Raw genomic sequence first — 16,807 nt, forward strand, 5'->3', positions numbered from 1 at the left:
CAGACAGCCAGCCAGCGATGGAAAGGAGGGGCCCACGTGACCTCCGCGCGGCGGCGGCGCCGCGGCCCAGGCCCCGGATGTAGGGGGCGGGCCTCCGCGTGCGCACCACCCGTCTCCCGCGCGCAGGCGCGCTGGCTTTACGCGCGTCGGCTGACGTGGCGGCGGCTGGCGCCATCCGCGCTCTTAGATGCCCCCTTGGAACTCCGAGGTTTAATGCGAGGGGAGCGATTCTCAGGCCCCTCGCCGCTCAGGCGACAGTCGGGCTGGGAAAGGTGAGATTTGGGTCAGAGTGTCCGCCTCCCTAGAAGGCAGGCGTCCGCACAGATTTATTTTTACCGTGGTTTGTGCGGAGTCGTGCAAAGTTAGAATCAGTCAGGTCCATCCGCCTAGGGAATGGCCCGTCTTGGCTGAGGGAAAATGCGGAATGGATCCGGTTAACGGAAATGCACTGAGCGGGTATCTTCAGGTCAGCGCAGCTCACCCCCGGGAAAAGTGGGGGCCCGTCACATCACGGACTAGCATGGGGAGGAGCGATGCAGTAGATAACTGCAGAAGCAAGCTCATTTCCTATGTAGGTAAAATAAAAACGTTGGTGAGTCCCAGCTGGTTTGGCTCAATGGATAGAGCGTTGGCCTGCGGACTTGAAGGGTCCCGGGTTCGATTCCACTCAAGGGCACATGCCCGGTTGCATATGGGGCCTCCAGGAGGCAGCCAATCAATGATTCTCATCGTTGATGTTTCTCTCTCTCCCTCTCCCTTCCTCTCTAAAAGGTATTTTTTAAAAATAAAAAACGTTGGTGACAGAGATTGCCTGAGTGAGGGGGGCGCTCCCAGACAAGGCTACTGGGGAGCCGAGACCTTAAAGATGGGGACAGACCAGTGACAGCAACCTGGCAGAGGGCAAAAGCGCTGCAGCAGAACAAATACGTGGAGTGTTGTCGCCTTTACATTCAGCACACATGGCAAACGTAAGAAAAATAAGCGTTAGTGACAAGAAAATCAATCGTATTACAGGCCTTTTGCTGCAGTCTTTATTGTTGATTCATAACCTTAATGTGCAAACGTTATCTACACCTAGAGTTTGAAAGCCACTTAAACCGAATGTAATTGCTCAAGCCCTTGGTCTGAAATTAAGATGACTTCAGAAGGAAAATTCAGAAAGCAGCAGTGGAATAAATTATTGCAACTTGTATTACACATTTTGTAATAATGGAGGGTATGTGTGAATTAATGAGTACTACATTAATGAACGAGAAAACCATAGTATATACACACACAAAGGATTTCCCCTCATTTTTTCTGCCTCAGCAAAGAGGTGTGTGTGGTGTTTGTTTGTTTGTTTTCTATTTAAATGTAAATTTATCACTGTGAAAAAAATTTTGGGAAATGCATAGACAAAAAAATAAATCACAAATTCTAAAAAAGATTATAAATTTCAGAGAGGTCTTCCTCCAAAATGTTTAAACCACTCCAAATGTCTGAGCTTACTCCCAAAAACGTAAGAGCCAGACAGCGTTGAGCAACAAGTACTAAGACGCTGTAGGAACTGTTTTATGGGCAGGATCAAGAGACTCGTGTGTGTGTGTGTGTATATAATAATTAAATCAAAATTACAGAGCTACACATAAGAGCAAATGCAGCTTTTAAATACTGTAGGTAAAAAACTAGTAGGCCATAGAGAGACGTAACAGAATAAAATAGAAGGGAACCTGGCCTAAATAGCAGAAAAAGCTTTCCAACATTCTAATCTTACCATTATCATATCTGAATGAAAACGGTAATAAAATGACCTCATTAATTAATACTCATTATTTGTCAGACCTAAAACAAGGCAAACACTAGAAAATTGGGAGGTAAATGAAATCCAGTATCTCTGTTTCTTTACCTTTTCTCTTTCAAGTTAAAACCTGTGAAGCATTTGGTGATAACCAATGATCATTTAAGTGCACTAAGTAAAGTTATTTAGAGTCTAGTACTGTATTTGTGAAAAGTAAAGGTATAATGCCAATTTCCAGGATAAATTTACCTATTAAATTCAACCAACAGGTATTCAGTACCAACTAACAGCCATAATATTAGATGCTGGGAATAAAAAGATACAAGATGCCTACTTTTAAGGACTTGATTCACTGGTGCAGGTGATACAAGATAGGATCTATCCTGGGCCAGGAGAAAAACAACTTGCTGTTGATTAATGCTCACTTATCCTATATAATAAAAGGCTAATATGCAAATCAACCAAATGGGGGAATGACCGGTTGCTGTGATGTGCACTAACCACCAGGGGCAGACGCTCAATGCAGGAGCTGCCCTCTGGTGTTAAGTGCGCTCCCACTGGGAGGGGGTGGGGGGGCCTGGGGGTGGAGGGCACTGCTCAGCCAGAAGCTGGGCTCATGGCTGGTGAGTGTAGCGGCAGTGGCAGGAGCCTCTCCCTCCTCCGTGGCAGTGCTAAGGATGTCCGACTGTTGGCTTAGGCCTGCTCCCAGTGGGGAGCGAGCCTAAGCCGGCAGTCAGACATCCCCCAAGGGCTCACAGACTGAGAGCGGGTGCAGGCTGGGACACCCCCACCCCCGAGTGCACAAATTTCATGTACCGAGCCTCTAGTGAGAAAATAAGCAACCTGAATATGTTAGAAACCACTTTAGGAAATGGTAAGAGGAAGTGATCAGCTTGATGAAGGATTTTTTTTCTTAATGAAGCTACTTTTATACTACATATGACTGGATAATTTCTCTTAATATGATATTTTGGGGGGTTTTCTGACTTGAAGGGAGTAAATAAGATTCTCAAAAAAAACAGTTGTTAAGGGTGAAACAGAGGTACTACCTTATACATATTTGCAACATAATATCTTAACAGCTTTAAAACAAGTATTATCTTTTAGAGTTTACAGAATGCTTTTACATTCATCGTTTTGTTTATAAGAATGCTGTAATGATGATATTTATATTGATGAACATAAATTTCAGAGAGGTAAACTAAGATTCACGGTTATACATTCATTCAACAAACCTTTATCAAGTGCGTACCATGTGCCACACACAGGAAGCAAGCACCTATAGGTACACAGCAGTGACCAGGGCAGATGTGGTTCCTGCCTCCTTGGACTTTGCTTTCTAGAGAGAGAAAGACTTGAAGCACTTGCCAGAAGCTTTATGAAGACGGAGACACTACTCCCCTCTAAGCCCCCATTGTCTCTCCAGGCCCATGTCTCACCACACCCAGAGTCTTTCAGTGCCTTAGACAGCTCTCTCTCCCACCTCTAAAGGGAGGCATGCCATCCTTCACTTGGAACATTCTTCACCACCATCCAGTTATTGTTCTGATGACAGCCACCTATTTATACTTCAGGTTAAACGTCACTTCCTCCAGGATTCTCCCCTGGCCCCCAATAAGTTTAGATGCCAAGGCAATGAGCACTAACAACATCCTGCCTGCACTGACCATACTTCAGTATAATTTCTTGCAGATTGTACACTTAGAGAGGGGAAGGGCCATCTTTGTGTTGTGCACCATTGTGTCACTAATGCCTCGCAGAGAATCAGGCAGATAGGATGCTCTCAAAAAAGGCTAGCGAGCCCGGCCGGCGTGGCTCAGTGGTTGAGCATTGAACCTGTGAACAAGGAGGTCACAGTTTGATTCCCTGTCAGGGCACATGCCTGGGTTGAGGGCTCAGTCCCCAGTAGGGGGAGTGAAGGAGGCAGCCAATCAATGATTCTTTCTCATCATTGATGTTTCCTTTTTCTGCCTCTCCCTTCCTCTCTGAAATCAATAAATATGTATTTACAAAATAAATAAATAAAATGAATCCAGCTCCTATGTACTAATGCGTTGGGTTCCATCTCTGCTCACACACAGGGTTCATCATGCCATCCTTCCTGAAACACTTCCTTCACTTGGCTCCCAGGCTCACCCTTTCCCGATTTTCTTCCTGCCTCTCTGAATACCCAGCCTCCTTTGCTGATGTTTCCTCACCACTCTGACCTCTAAGGTTGAAAAGTGCCAGGGCCACGCCCCTGGACCTCTTCCCTCTAACTACATCCATCTCCTGTTTCTAGCTCATGGCTTTAGACATCACCTCTATGTTTATAAGTTACAAAATTGCATCTCCAGCGCTTGGCCTCTCTCCTGAAAGCCAGTCAGTCTCACACCCAGATGCCTATTTGACACATCCATTAAGTGTTTGACACACAGCATAACCCAACCTGCCCCAAACCAGACTCCTGGTGTCTTCTGCCTCCACCCTGCTGCTCCTGTCATCTGTCCCACGTAAAAGGATGGCAGCCTTGTTCTTACGCTTGCTCAAGCCACAAATGTTGGAGACATCCTTGACTACTTTTTCTGTCACATCCCCACATCCAAGCAATCCTTCAACAAGTCCCATAGCTGCCTCCACAGCTATCACTCTGGTCCCAGTCACCCTCATTTCTCACCTGGCGTGTATAATGACCTGCTAACTTATCTTCCTGTTTACCCTTCGCTCCCTTCTCTTTACTCTCCATATAGCAAGCAGGGGAGTACTTTCAGAACAAAAGTGAGATGATCATGTCAGGCCCCCGATCAAGACCCTCTGTGGCTCCCCAGCTCATGCAGTGATAGTCAAAGTCCTTATAATGACCTGTAGGGCCCTATCCAACTCCTCCCCTTCCCCTTGTCCCTCCCATTCCACATCAGTGTCACCTTTTCAATGATGTCTTCCCCTCAACTCTTTAATGAAATAACCTACCTTCCTCTCACACTTCCAAACACCTTTCTCTCTTTTTTAAAAAATATATTTTTATTGATTTCAGAAAGGAAATGAGAGGGAGAGAGAGAGAGAGAAACATCAATGATGATGAGAGAGAATCATTGATCAGCTGCCTCTTGTACGCCCCCTCCTGGGGATCAAGCCAACAACCAGGGCATGTGCCCTTGACCTGGAATCAAACCTGGGACCCTTCTGTCCACAGGCTGACTGAGCTCTATCCACTGAGCCAAACTGGCTAGGGCCACCTTTCTCTTTAAAAAAAAATTTTCCTCCATAGCATTTATTTGCTTATCACCATCTGATCCCGAATGTATTTTATGAGTTTGTCTTTGCTGTCTAGACTATAATAAGTTTGACGAGGGCAGGGATTTGTTTCTGTTTTGTTCAACTGCTGTATCTCTGATATCTATACTGCCTGGCACAGAGGAAGTACTCAGTAAATATTTGTTGAAAAAAATGACTTAATTGATTAAAGCAAGCCTCCTATATTATAATTGCCCATCTGCACGTTGTTCTCCCCTCTGACCCTGGAAGTCCCTTGAAGCTAATGACTGGGACGGTTCATCTTAGTGTATGGACAGCACCTGGCACATGGTCAACTCCCAGAAAGGTGTTTTTTTTTAGTGTATGCTTCAGAGCACCTGATGGTTCCAGCTTCGTGATAACAAACAGGGTCTAAAACCTCATAGCCTTGCATTCCTAACCATACAGGTGTCCAACTGGGATTGGAAATCTTTCCAACAGTGGTGAACCAAGGGCCGATGGTGCACTGTGCCTGGGCCAGGCAGTTCTCACGGAACCTTTAGGTTCTGCAAATTGAAAGCAGGAAATTGGGATGCAGATTCACTTGAGTATATTTTTAGCAGAAAGGTGTCCTGGCAGTGTTTGTACAAATACATACACCCAAGAGTCTTCATCCATTAGTATTTTGCCAGACTCCAGGAGAGCACTGAGGGGAAGTTAGAGGCATGTTTGTGGGAATTGGAGCACATACTTACACATGCCATTGTTGGCATGCCTTGAAGCCCAGATCCTGCTTGGGAATTTAGGAGATTAATCCCAAAGCTACACAAAACAATAGGGTGAAGAAAACAGAATGAGTAAGACACTGTGCACAGTGGTTTTGGGTGTGGTTTGAAAACAGGCGTCTCTGTTAAATGTGTAAAATATGATTAGAAGGAACCCTGGAACCACAGGGTGTGGGCTTTGCTCTTGGGTCTGTGGATATTAGACAGCCTTTACATGGTCTTTTCAGTGTGTTATCTTCTCAGGGAGCAACTAAAATGGCCCCTCGTCAGGGATTTCCTCTCCTCTTCTGACACCCAATATAAATCTAAATTCTACCCTATGTCAGTTCTCAGCAGAGCATTCATTGCTAACTGATAGTTTTCTTAGTCTCCTTGGTTGTCTGTCTCACCACACTAGATGGTAAGCTTTAAGGGACCAAGCTTGTCTTGTTCACCATTGTTTCCCCAATGCCTGGAACTATGCCTACCTCAGGGAAGGCACTCCATAAACATGAGATGTGTGAATTGTGAGAATAAACAAGTATTCTTTTCTGTCAAAGAACAGTTTAGACAGCCGCCATTTTGGCCCATGTGACTTGGCAGCCACCATGTTGTCCACATGACTTGCAGCTCCCCTGAGGGCCACCATCTTGAACTGCAAAGGCCAACCCCTCCCTTCAAATTAGCCACTTGAGAAAGACTGTGTGCTTGAGCTCCAATCAAGAGTGAGGGACAGGTCACGTGCATCAGAATGAAAAAGTGGAGCAGACTGCTTGCTCAGTGTGCGCGTGCTCCCAGACCATGTCCAGCGCACCCTCCTGCAGGAGTAAAGGTATTTGTCCTGCTGCCTGGCTCCTGAGTATGATTCATGTTCTACCAGGACCCCTGAATTTGGGGGCTCACCTTATTTCTTACGGAATAAATAAAGGAATGGAGACTGTGGTAGGCAGATTCTAAGAGGCTCCCCACCCCCCAAGACACCACCTTGTATAATACCTGGAACTGTAAATATGATATGTTATTATTCCTGTGATTAGGTTATACATGTTACAATTGACAAGAAAGGTGAGCTATCTGGGTTGGTCTGACCAAACTCATGATCCCTTTAAATCTCTTTAAAGCATTCAAAGAGATTCAAAGCAAGCATGGGAGGAAATATGGAGGGAGCCACATGGCAAGGAATTGCAGATGGCCTCTGGAAGCTGAGAGCAGTCTGCCAGCCAACAGCCAGCCAATAAACAGAGACCTCAGTCCTACAACTGCGAAGATCTGAATTCCATCAACAACTTGGATGAGTGTAGAGGCAAATTCTTCCCCAGAGCCTCCAGAAAGGAATGCAGCTTGACCAGCACCTGGACTTCGGTCTGACAAAACTCTGAATGGAGAACCCAATCCTGCCACACCTGGAATTATGAACTACAGAACTGTGAGCTAATAAATGGGTGTTGTTTTATTTTATTTTTTAAAATATATCTTTACTAGAGGCCCAGTGCACAAATTCGTGCACGGGTGGGGTCCCTCCACCTGGCTGGTGATCAGGGCTGATTGGGGCAGGCTGGCCAGGGGGAGGGACCCTGGGAGGTTGGCCAGCTGTGGGAGGTTGGCTGTGGGAACACACTGACCACCATGGGGCAGCTCCTGTGTTGAGCGTCTTCCCCCTGGTGGTCAGTGCATGTCATAAGCGACAGGTCGACCGGTCATAACAGTCGTTTAGGCTTTTATATATATATAGATTGATTTCAGAGAGGAAGGGAGAGGGAAAGAGACATAGAAACATCAATGATGAGAGAGAATCATTGATCGGTTGCCTCCTACACACCCCACACTAGGGATTGAGTCTGCAACCTGGCATGTGCCCTGACCAGGAATTGAACCATGACCTCCTGGTTCAGAGGTCGATAATCAACCACTGAGCCATAATGGCTAGGCTAAATTACCACTAAGTTTGTGGTAATTTGTTACACAGCAATAGAAAATTAATACAGAGACCTTAACAGTTTTTTCATATTAGCAAAGAAGGAAGAATGAAGCACTAATGGAATCTAAAATTCTAAAGTGATTTTGCCTTGCATGAAATGAAAACAAAGGCACAATTCAATGGAGGACAAAGGCAAATTGTGTAGGTTTAACTGTACAAATTTAGACTGTTGAGCAAAGCCCCATAGAAGGAATCAGAGACTGCTCCATATTGGTGTTCTGTTTGTTTTTCTCTTAAGAGAAAGTTTATTTAGACAGTCACAGGTAGAAGAAGTAAGTGGTAGAAGAAATGGGCTCAGGAAACAAGTTACTGAGGCAAAAGTAGTGGGGCCCTTGGAGCTTAGGAGAGAGAAAGGTAAAGGTGTAATGCACCTGGAGAGAAGAGGGGGAGGGGAAAGATGCAGGCATGTCCCTGGAGTTAGAGCACTTCCACATTGGTGTTTTAGAACTAGGGGTATGTTTTATTTCCTAGAGAACTGGATTACAAATGCATCTCAGTTCATCCTGTGAGCATGCCACATTTGGAGTTTGACATGGCTTCAAACCCCAGCTTTGCCATTTACTAGCACTATGACTTTAGGCAAGTAATCTCTCTGAGCCTCAGTTTTATCATCTGTGTAATAGGCATGATAAGTTTGGTTGAGGTTTCAATCAGATGCTACCTGCAGCACTCAGCATAATCCCTGACACAAGCTCTCTAGAGACAATTTTCTCATATATGCATAGAAGAGGGACAAATCAATGCATGGAATATTTATAGCCTCTTTCTGCCCCCTTAGCTACTCTAATATTCTGATAGCTTTCATCCCTACCTTTCCTTCCCCCCCCCCCCCCCCCGCCACCTACTAGTATATTCATTAGGTACATAGGGTAATGAGTTGGGAAGACAGCTGGAGAAGTGGCGTAGGAGACTCAAGTAAGAAAGGGTTGAGATAAGAAAAGAGGAAGAATACAGGGACGGGGAAAGGCCAATGGTGAGGAAAAGGAAAGAGAAGCCCTAGCTGGTTTGGCTCAGTGGGTAGACCATTGGCCTGGGGACTGAAGGGTCCCGAGTTCGATTCCAGTCCAGGGCACATGCCTGGGTTGTGGGCTCAATCCCCAGTGGGGGGCGTGTAGGAGGCAGCAGATCACTAATTCTCTCTGGTCATCATTGATGTTTCTATCTCTCTCACCCTCTCCCTTCCTCTCTGAAATCAATAAAAATATATGTTAAAAAAAGAATCAATCAATGAATGCATAAATAAGTGGAACAACAAATCAATGTTTCCCTCTCTCCCTTTCTCTCTCTCTAAAAAAAAAAATCACTGTAGGTAATGAATTTTATCCTCTTTAATGTTCTTTGAAAAATGTAGATAAGGATCTGAATTTATTTTAATTACCGTTTTCTTGCTGAACTGTTTCTTTCAATGCAACACAGCTCCAAAGCTAGGCTCCCTGGGGCCTGGGATCTACTCAGGTTCCATTATCAGCACCCTGAAACTGTGGAGACACAAGAAGGACTACTTCCTTTGGGGAATGTTCAGGAAGCCTCACGTACGCTGGAAGCCAGTTAACCCTCAGGACAATGTCAGGGAAATTGACAGAAGCTCCTTCCAGAGGTTACTTCCTGGTCCCCAAGCTGGCCGGGAAACCCTTGAAAGAGCTGCCACTCCAATGGCTCTCTTAGCTGACACATGCCTAATCTCATTAAGTCCCAATTATGGGAAAAACATAAAAAGAGCCCATTTGGCTCCCAGGGACCTGGGAATTAGAACATCTGTGACCACCTTACAATCCCTTGTCCACATGCCAAGACAGTTTGGGCGTTTTTCAAACCCACATTGGTGCCAACCACTTCTTCCTCTTTTCCTGGGGAGCAATGAGCCTGCAGGCTGTGCAAACAGGACATAGCTTAGGAAAATCTGCTGGTAAGTAGGCCCTTGGCTGGTGTCTGCCAACTTTGATTTCAGGAGTGCTCCCACCATTCCCAAAATTTATAAGCGTGACTGACTATGCCTAAACTTTTTGTACAAACAATGGGGTTCATGCTGACCATGTTTCCTTCTGAGAGCCTGGAATTTTTATATGTGTTAGACAGAAGATGCCTACGGGACTGGCCCCCAATAAAAAACCTGAGTCTCTAATGAGCACTGGGTCTTTAATGAGCTTCCCTGGTCAACAATTCTCATGTGTGTTGTCACAACTTGTTGCTGGAGGAATTAAGTGTATCCTGTGTGATGCCACTAGAGGAGGACTTCTGGAAGCGTGGGTCTACTTTTCTCTGGACACCACCCCATGTGCCTTTTCCCTTTGCTGATTTCACTTGGTACTCTCTGGCAATCATAAATCATAGCCATGAGGACAGTATATGCTGAATCGTGCGAGTCCCCCAACAAATCATTGAATCTGAGGCTGATTTGGGGGACCTCCTACACAAAGCTATCTCTATCTATAAAAATAGCATAAAGGCTTTTTTGATCATTCAGATCTTCATTGGAAGAGGTACAGAGGACAGGATAAATAGTTCCATTTGATCACTGAGAAAACAAGCACAGAGAAGGAAGGCAACACAGTGAGGTTTCATAACTAAGATGGCAGAGCTGGGACTAGAATTCGGGTTTGTCTGTTTCCACATCCCAGTTCCTTCCGTTTGTGACAGTTCAACAGTCTTATTGCTAAAGGCTGGGAATACCTCCCTTCCTTCTCTCTACCCCTTTTTCCTTTCCCCTTACCTCTGGTGAACCTGTCTGGCAGGTCTGGCAGCACCTAGTGGTGAAATGGGAGGCAGGGTGGCATCAATTCCTCTCACCTTCCCTCCTACCCATGGATAACCTCTCTACCCGCTGTGTCCCACTGCATCCGAGCTTGGCCACTGCCTTCATTAGCCTTCCCTACCTGTACCCACCACCTTCTAACAACTTTGTTTTATTTTATTATTTTATTATTTTTTAATATATTTTATTGATTTTTTACAGAGAGGAAGAGAGAGGGACAGAGAGTTAGAAACATCGATGAGAGAGAAACATCGATCAGCTGCCTCCTACACACCCCTCACTGGGGATGTGCCCGCAACCAAGGTACATGACCCTTGAGTCCGCAGGCCGACGCTCTATCCACTGAGCCAAACCGGTTTCGGCCAGTAACAACTTTGTTTTAGAATCTATTGACCGCTGTCTTTATCCTCATTTATTTTCTGAGTGCCCCTATGTGCCAGAGACAAAGGTGGCACCTACAGGCCTTGGCCACGTGGAGCTGCTCCCTAACACATTCATTGAGGAAATACTTAGGGTCAGGGACTCCTGAAGACACAGCATGAACAGCCCCACCAGGGGCAGGGAGAGGCCATTCACCGAACACACTTTCACCCTGCTCCGCCTCTTTTTCTCTCTCCTCAAGTGTGGATCTCCAGGTCAGAAATCCCAGAAGCAAGATCTCTGGTCATGCCTTCCCTCCCCCTTTCTGTGTTCCCACCTGATTGTGAGGCAGTCACAGGCAAGAACTCTGCTATGGTTATGCCTGTATCCATCTCCCCACCCTTGAGCCCATGTCACAGCCTGTTGTGCAAATGTTTGCACTCTGAGCAAGGGAGGGAGATCGAGTTTTACAGATTCTACAATCTTGCTAAGTTAATGGGAAATGATTCTCCCAGCCAAAATTATACTACATGTTTTGGGCTAAATGTCTGTCTGTACAATTCAGCAAAGTACCTTGGTAAAAGGAGAAAGATCGGAGATTTGGGTTACATAGATTTAACATATTTTCTCCTTAAAGAAGTGTTTTTATTGATTTTTAGGGAGAGAGGAAGGGAGAGGGATAGAGAGATAGAAACATGGGTAAGAGAGGACCCCCCCGCCCAAAAAAAGAGAGGACCATTAATCGGCTGTCTCCTGCACACACTCCCTCCCTTCCCCCCAATCAATCGAATCGGCTGTAATGGAACTGATGACCTCTTGGTTCATGGGTCAATGCTCAACCACTGAGCCACACCAGCCCAGCCATAGTTTCTCATTTCTTTCTGTTTACCATGTTTCATCAAATCTAGAAATGCCATCAATGACTGAACATGTCATTTTGTGTACCATTAAGAAGAAAAGAGCACTCACAATTACAATTGTAGGATGCATCCCAGTTTCAGAGATTTTAAAATGTGAACTATTGGAAGCAATCAATACAGTATTTTTTAAAATTACGAAATAAAGCTGATGGGAAGCATGTGGCCTGGAGGACTAGCTGTTCGTGGCCAGGAGACCGTGGGACCCACAGTGGGCAGGACTAGGTGACTTGATGGGTGGGAGCCCTGCTGCTCTCCTCCAGCTGTGCCAGGAGGAAATCACAGCCCTGCCCAGGGAGTGGCTGCCCTCGGAGGTGAAGGGAGGAAGCTCCCACGAGCAGTTGCGTGGATATTTGTAAGTGTAGTCCTCCCCTGAAAACAGCTCTCCCTCAGATCCAGGAATGGCTTCCCTCTGGCTGCCACCACACCTGACATTCCCCCAGTGGCCCTTTTCGGGGGACATTGAAGGTGCAGAACTACGGGCCTGCACACTGGCTCCCAGGCCGGAGCCACGCGGCTCCAGGGGCAGCCGATCGCCTGCCGCCTAAGGTGCCCTGCGAGCTTCAGATCCAGGGTGGACCCCAGGCCTTCCTGCGTTTCTTGTATTTTTGAAATTGTTGTGCCCGGCTGTAGGTTAGGTGTTTAACCTATGCCGCCATCTTGGTTTCTCCCCTGCGTTTCTTGAGACCCCTCCTGGCCCTCCAGCCTCTGCATCTCCTCCGGGGACCAACGGACATGAACTCGGGTTTGGCGCACACAGTGTTCATTCCTTCACCACTGCACCCCAATCCTGGGTGCCAGCCCTGAGCCAGGGGGTGGGGACACAGCGGGGAACCCTGTCTCCTGGAGCTCCCATCCAGACAGGGGGCCGGCAATCAATGGATGAGGACTCCTGGACTGGGCTCCCCTCCACCCTGTGATGGACAGCTCAATGCCCCTGATTGGAGAGCATGTGGAAGAGGACAAACAGCTGATGGACCACCTGTTGTTTCCAAAATGAGCCAATTCCTGATGCCAGGGGGCACAGTGCCCTCCCCCCCCTCCCCCCCAGGCCCCAGGCCTTGGGCTCCACAGGCTAAACCAGCAAAATCCCCTGGGACAGCCCAAGCCACGCCCACCCACGCAAGGGGGCCCTCGCCAAGCTCAGTCTCCTCAGCCCTCGAGATCTGGGAGCCCCTCCCAGCAGAGGCTCTCCCCACAAAGCCAGCAACCCCTGAGCCCCGAGTCGGGATCCCCACAGCAGCAGAGGTGACCAGGCTCTCCACAGCTGCCCCGGGCATCCAGGTCTGCAAGCCTGGTGCCACCCTCCCTTCACAGCCCAGGCCCCCTGTGCAGGGCCGCAGCACCTCCCAACGGGGCGAAGAGGCCAAGAAGCCAGCCCCACTCCACCCCCATCTCCACAAATCCCGGTCCCTAACAGCCTCAGCACATCGGACGCTTCCCAGCGTGGGACCCCAAGCGAAGACGAGGCCATGACCAAAACCATCAGCAACCTGCGGAAGTCTTTCACCAGCCTGTTCTCTGACTAACCGGGTCCTGCCCGGGAGGGGGTGCTTTACCCTCCCCCCTCTCCCACCTCGTCTTCTTTCTCAGCCTTGGTTCCTGAAGGGAACAGAATGGAGGGCCTGAGAATATACTTTCTAACGCCTCTGCCCCAGAAAATAAAATTATGAAATAAAAATAAAAGGAGGAGAAAAAAAACTGCTGAAGTCTTACCTACCTAGAGAAAACTTTTTCATTAGCATCTGTTAGAATGTTATTATCTTCAATATTTCCAATGACACTTTTTACAGTTATGGACCTTACATATAGTACATTTATTATGCATAATGTACTAAATATATACACTTATAAGTATTTGTAAATATAGACATTTATATTATACACTTCTAAATATATAGGCATTTCGCCCTAACCGGTTTGGCTCAGTGGATAGAGCATCGGCCTGTGGACTGAAGGGTCCCAGGTTCAATTCCAGTAGGGGGTGTGCAGGAGGCACCTGATCCATGTTTCTCTCTCATCGATGTTTCTAACTATCCCTCTCCCTTCCTCTCTGTAAAAATCAATGAAATATATTTTTTAAAATAAAAATAAATAAATATATAGGAATTTTATTTATATAGTTCATAATGTTTGAAGTACTATATAGATGTTGATGTAAACAAAGCTGACCCCATCTTTGTGTGCCCTCTAATTTCTCCCTAGTTTCCATGCTGAGTCTCAGCCAGCACCAACGCCTCATAGTTAATGATTAGCTGTATCCTATAACCAAGATTCCTGTCAGTAAATGGCCAGAATGACATAGCAACCGAGATAAATATCAAACTAGGTACTGGCATCAATTGTAAGCAATTATCCATCATAAGACCACCTGGGGGTATGGTTCCTGGCTCAAGCTACATTCTTTGTCCCTTTGCCTTGTCAATCATTAGTTCAGCTGTACTAGAGAACATTTACTGTAACAACTGTAGAGCAGGGGGAAATAATCTGTGTAGACTACTGAGTCGTCTCTTCCATCCCGACTCAATCTTCCCTGTAAGTAAATTACCTTACAATAAGTTCTGTTATATTCAATGAAGTCGCCTGCTTTGTTTTTTGGACTTAAGATACCTTTACAGTACGGTGGTCACTGTCCCTTCACGCCACCCTTACACAGGTGCACAGCCCCAAACCCTCCTGCACATGGTTCCCCCACACCCTTCCTCTGAGTTAACCATTGTCAGCAGCGGGGTGTGCATATCTCCAATGATATATATATCTCAGAGGGAAGGTGTGGGAGGGCGGGTGGGTGGGAAGAGATCAACCAAAGAACTTGTATGCGTATATGCATAACCCATGGACACAGACAATAGGGTGGTGAAAGCGTGGGGTGGGGATGGGCATGGGCTAGAAAAGGTCATTGCGGGGAAAAGGGAACATATGTAATACTTTCAACAATAAAGATTTTTTAAAAATAAAAAATTAAATACATATTGGTTTGGAGTTTTACATACATATGGGATCATAGTGAGTTAGTACAAATATGTCTGCCTCACTCTCTCAATGACTGTAATATGGAATATGCCATCAACTTTTTCAGTTTCTTTATTAATAGAGATTTAGGTGATTTTCATTTTCGCTATTACTGGCAGCTCTGCATGAACATCCTTGCACGTGCATATTTGTGCGCATGTGTGTTTCAACAAAAGCAGGTATTTGAGGTGCAGGTTGATTCAGGCTGATGTATTGTTGAGATTGTTAAAGCAAATCCACAATAGGATCTATTTATCTGTAGAACCTCGCTGAAAATTACAAAGGCCAACGAAACTTGAGTGCAAGTGTCTTCTTGGCTTCCAAACTGATTCTGAATCCGTGTCTCACTCCTCAGCCCCTATTACATACATGTTTTCTCTGAGAACAAGGAATATTAACAACTATTTACTACAGTAGTAAGCACAGAGAATCCAAAGGTGCGTAGTTCAGGATGCTGCCCTCCAAGAGTTTAGTCCAATGGGAGAAACAGAAGAGCTACATGTACTCCATTCCTAGCTCTGTGCCCAAATGCTATTAGATTCTGGATGAGAAAGAGAGAGAGATTAGTTTTGCCCGTGTTTAGGGAAATAATGGTATTTGAGCTTTCATGATATAGAATGTCCCAAGGTCAAGAGCAGGTAGAACAAGGAGACTTGTTCAAAATGCAGCAGAACTGATGGTAAAGTGAAAAACTGGAAACAATGTCCATTAACAGACAATGAAACCAATCATATTTTCATAATAGTTTAAATTATTGAACCAGAGCTCTATTAACTTAGGTATATCTGTAAAAAATATAAATTGGGGGCCAGCATTGTACAAGCAATTACAGACAATGTGCTACTGAACAGGGGGCTGTGTAGCACCGTGATCTGGTGTGTGGCTAGAGACCCTCTGCTGGCGTCCACATCCTGGCACCGCCACTAGCAAGCTGTGTGACCCTGGGTAAATTGTGCCACCTTTCAGTGTCCTCACCTGTAAACGGGGTCATCACAGGATTTATATACAGGGGTATAGTGAGGATGTAAGGAAGTGATACAAGTAAAACACTTAGAACAGCGCCTGCCACTCAATAAATGTTAGCTATTTGTTGCATTGGTGTAAAATTTTTAAAGGAGTACAGTATTTCATTGAGTGAAACACACTTATATCAAAAGTTGAAAACATTTAGTAAAATGACAAACACCAAATTCGGTTCCTTGCCTGGGATAGGGCGGGTAAGGAGATTAGGGAAGAAAAGGGAAGCCCTAGCTGGTTTGGCTCAGTGGATAAGGCATCCATCCGCCTGTGCACTGGAGGGTCCCGGGTTCAATTCTGCGGGCTTACTCCCCAGTCTGGGGCAGGCGTGAGGCAACCAATCAATGATTCTCTCTCAGTGATGTTTCTTTCTTTTTTCTTTTCTTTTATTATTTTTTTATTTTTTTAAATTTCTTTATTGATTAAGGTGTCACATATTTGTCCTCATCCCCCCATTCCCATCCCACACCCCTCCCCACAGATGTCCCCACCCCCCTATTGTCCTTAACCATTGGTTAGGCTCGTATGCATGCACACAAGTCCTTTGGTTGATCTTTCTTTTTTTAAAAAAAAATATTTCTTTATTGATTTCAGAGAGGAAGGGAGAGGAGAGAGAGATAGAAACATCAATGATGAGAGAGAATAATTGATTGGCTGCCTCCTGCATGATCCCCTACTGGGGATCAAGCCCGCTACCCAGGTATGTGCCCTTGGCTGGAATCGAACCTGGGACCCTTCAGTCCACAGGCTGACACTCTATCCACTGAGCCAAGCCGGCTAGGGCTCATTGATGTTTCTATCTCTCTCTCTCTTTCCCTTCCTCTCCAAAATCGATAAAAATATATTTTTAAAATAATAATAAAAGGGAAATGCTTAAACTACATTTATAATAATTATTAAGTTGAGCAGTAAATACATGCTTTTCTTAGTATTCCTGTAGACACCAAGGACCTCCCTAATTCGTTTTGTGTGATTTGGGGATGGAGGTGCAGAGGATTCAGAAGGAAGGATCCTTGA

The 16,807-nt window shown here is 45.8% G+C and overlaps 1 long non-coding RNA gene across 2 annotated transcripts; it reads left to right on the forward strand.

Annotated features, from left to right (window-relative positions):
• The first annotated feature begins 24 nt into the window (after window positions 1-24).
• Window positions 25-14,288, forward strand: LOC114232523 (uncharacterized). 2 transcript variants are annotated; one of them, XR_008558689.1, is made up of 4 exons: window positions 25-272; window positions 772-968; window positions 6,876-7,180; window positions 13,967-14,288. It is a non-coding gene; the product is annotated as an uncharacterized LOC114232523 (long non-coding RNA). The 2 variants fall into 2 exon arrangements; XR_008558688.1 differs by lacking the exon at window positions 13,967-14,288 and having other exon boundaries at window positions 6,876-7,207.
• Window positions 14,289-16,807: the final 2,519 nt, after the last annotated feature.

This window comes from Eptesicus fuscus, chromosome 17 (assembly GCF_027574615.1).
Source record: "Eptesicus fuscus isolate TK198812 chromosome 17, DD_ASM_mEF_20220401, whole genome shotgun sequence".
NCBI lineage: Eukaryota > Metazoa > Chordata > Mammalia > Chiroptera > Vespertilionidae > Eptesicus > Eptesicus fuscus.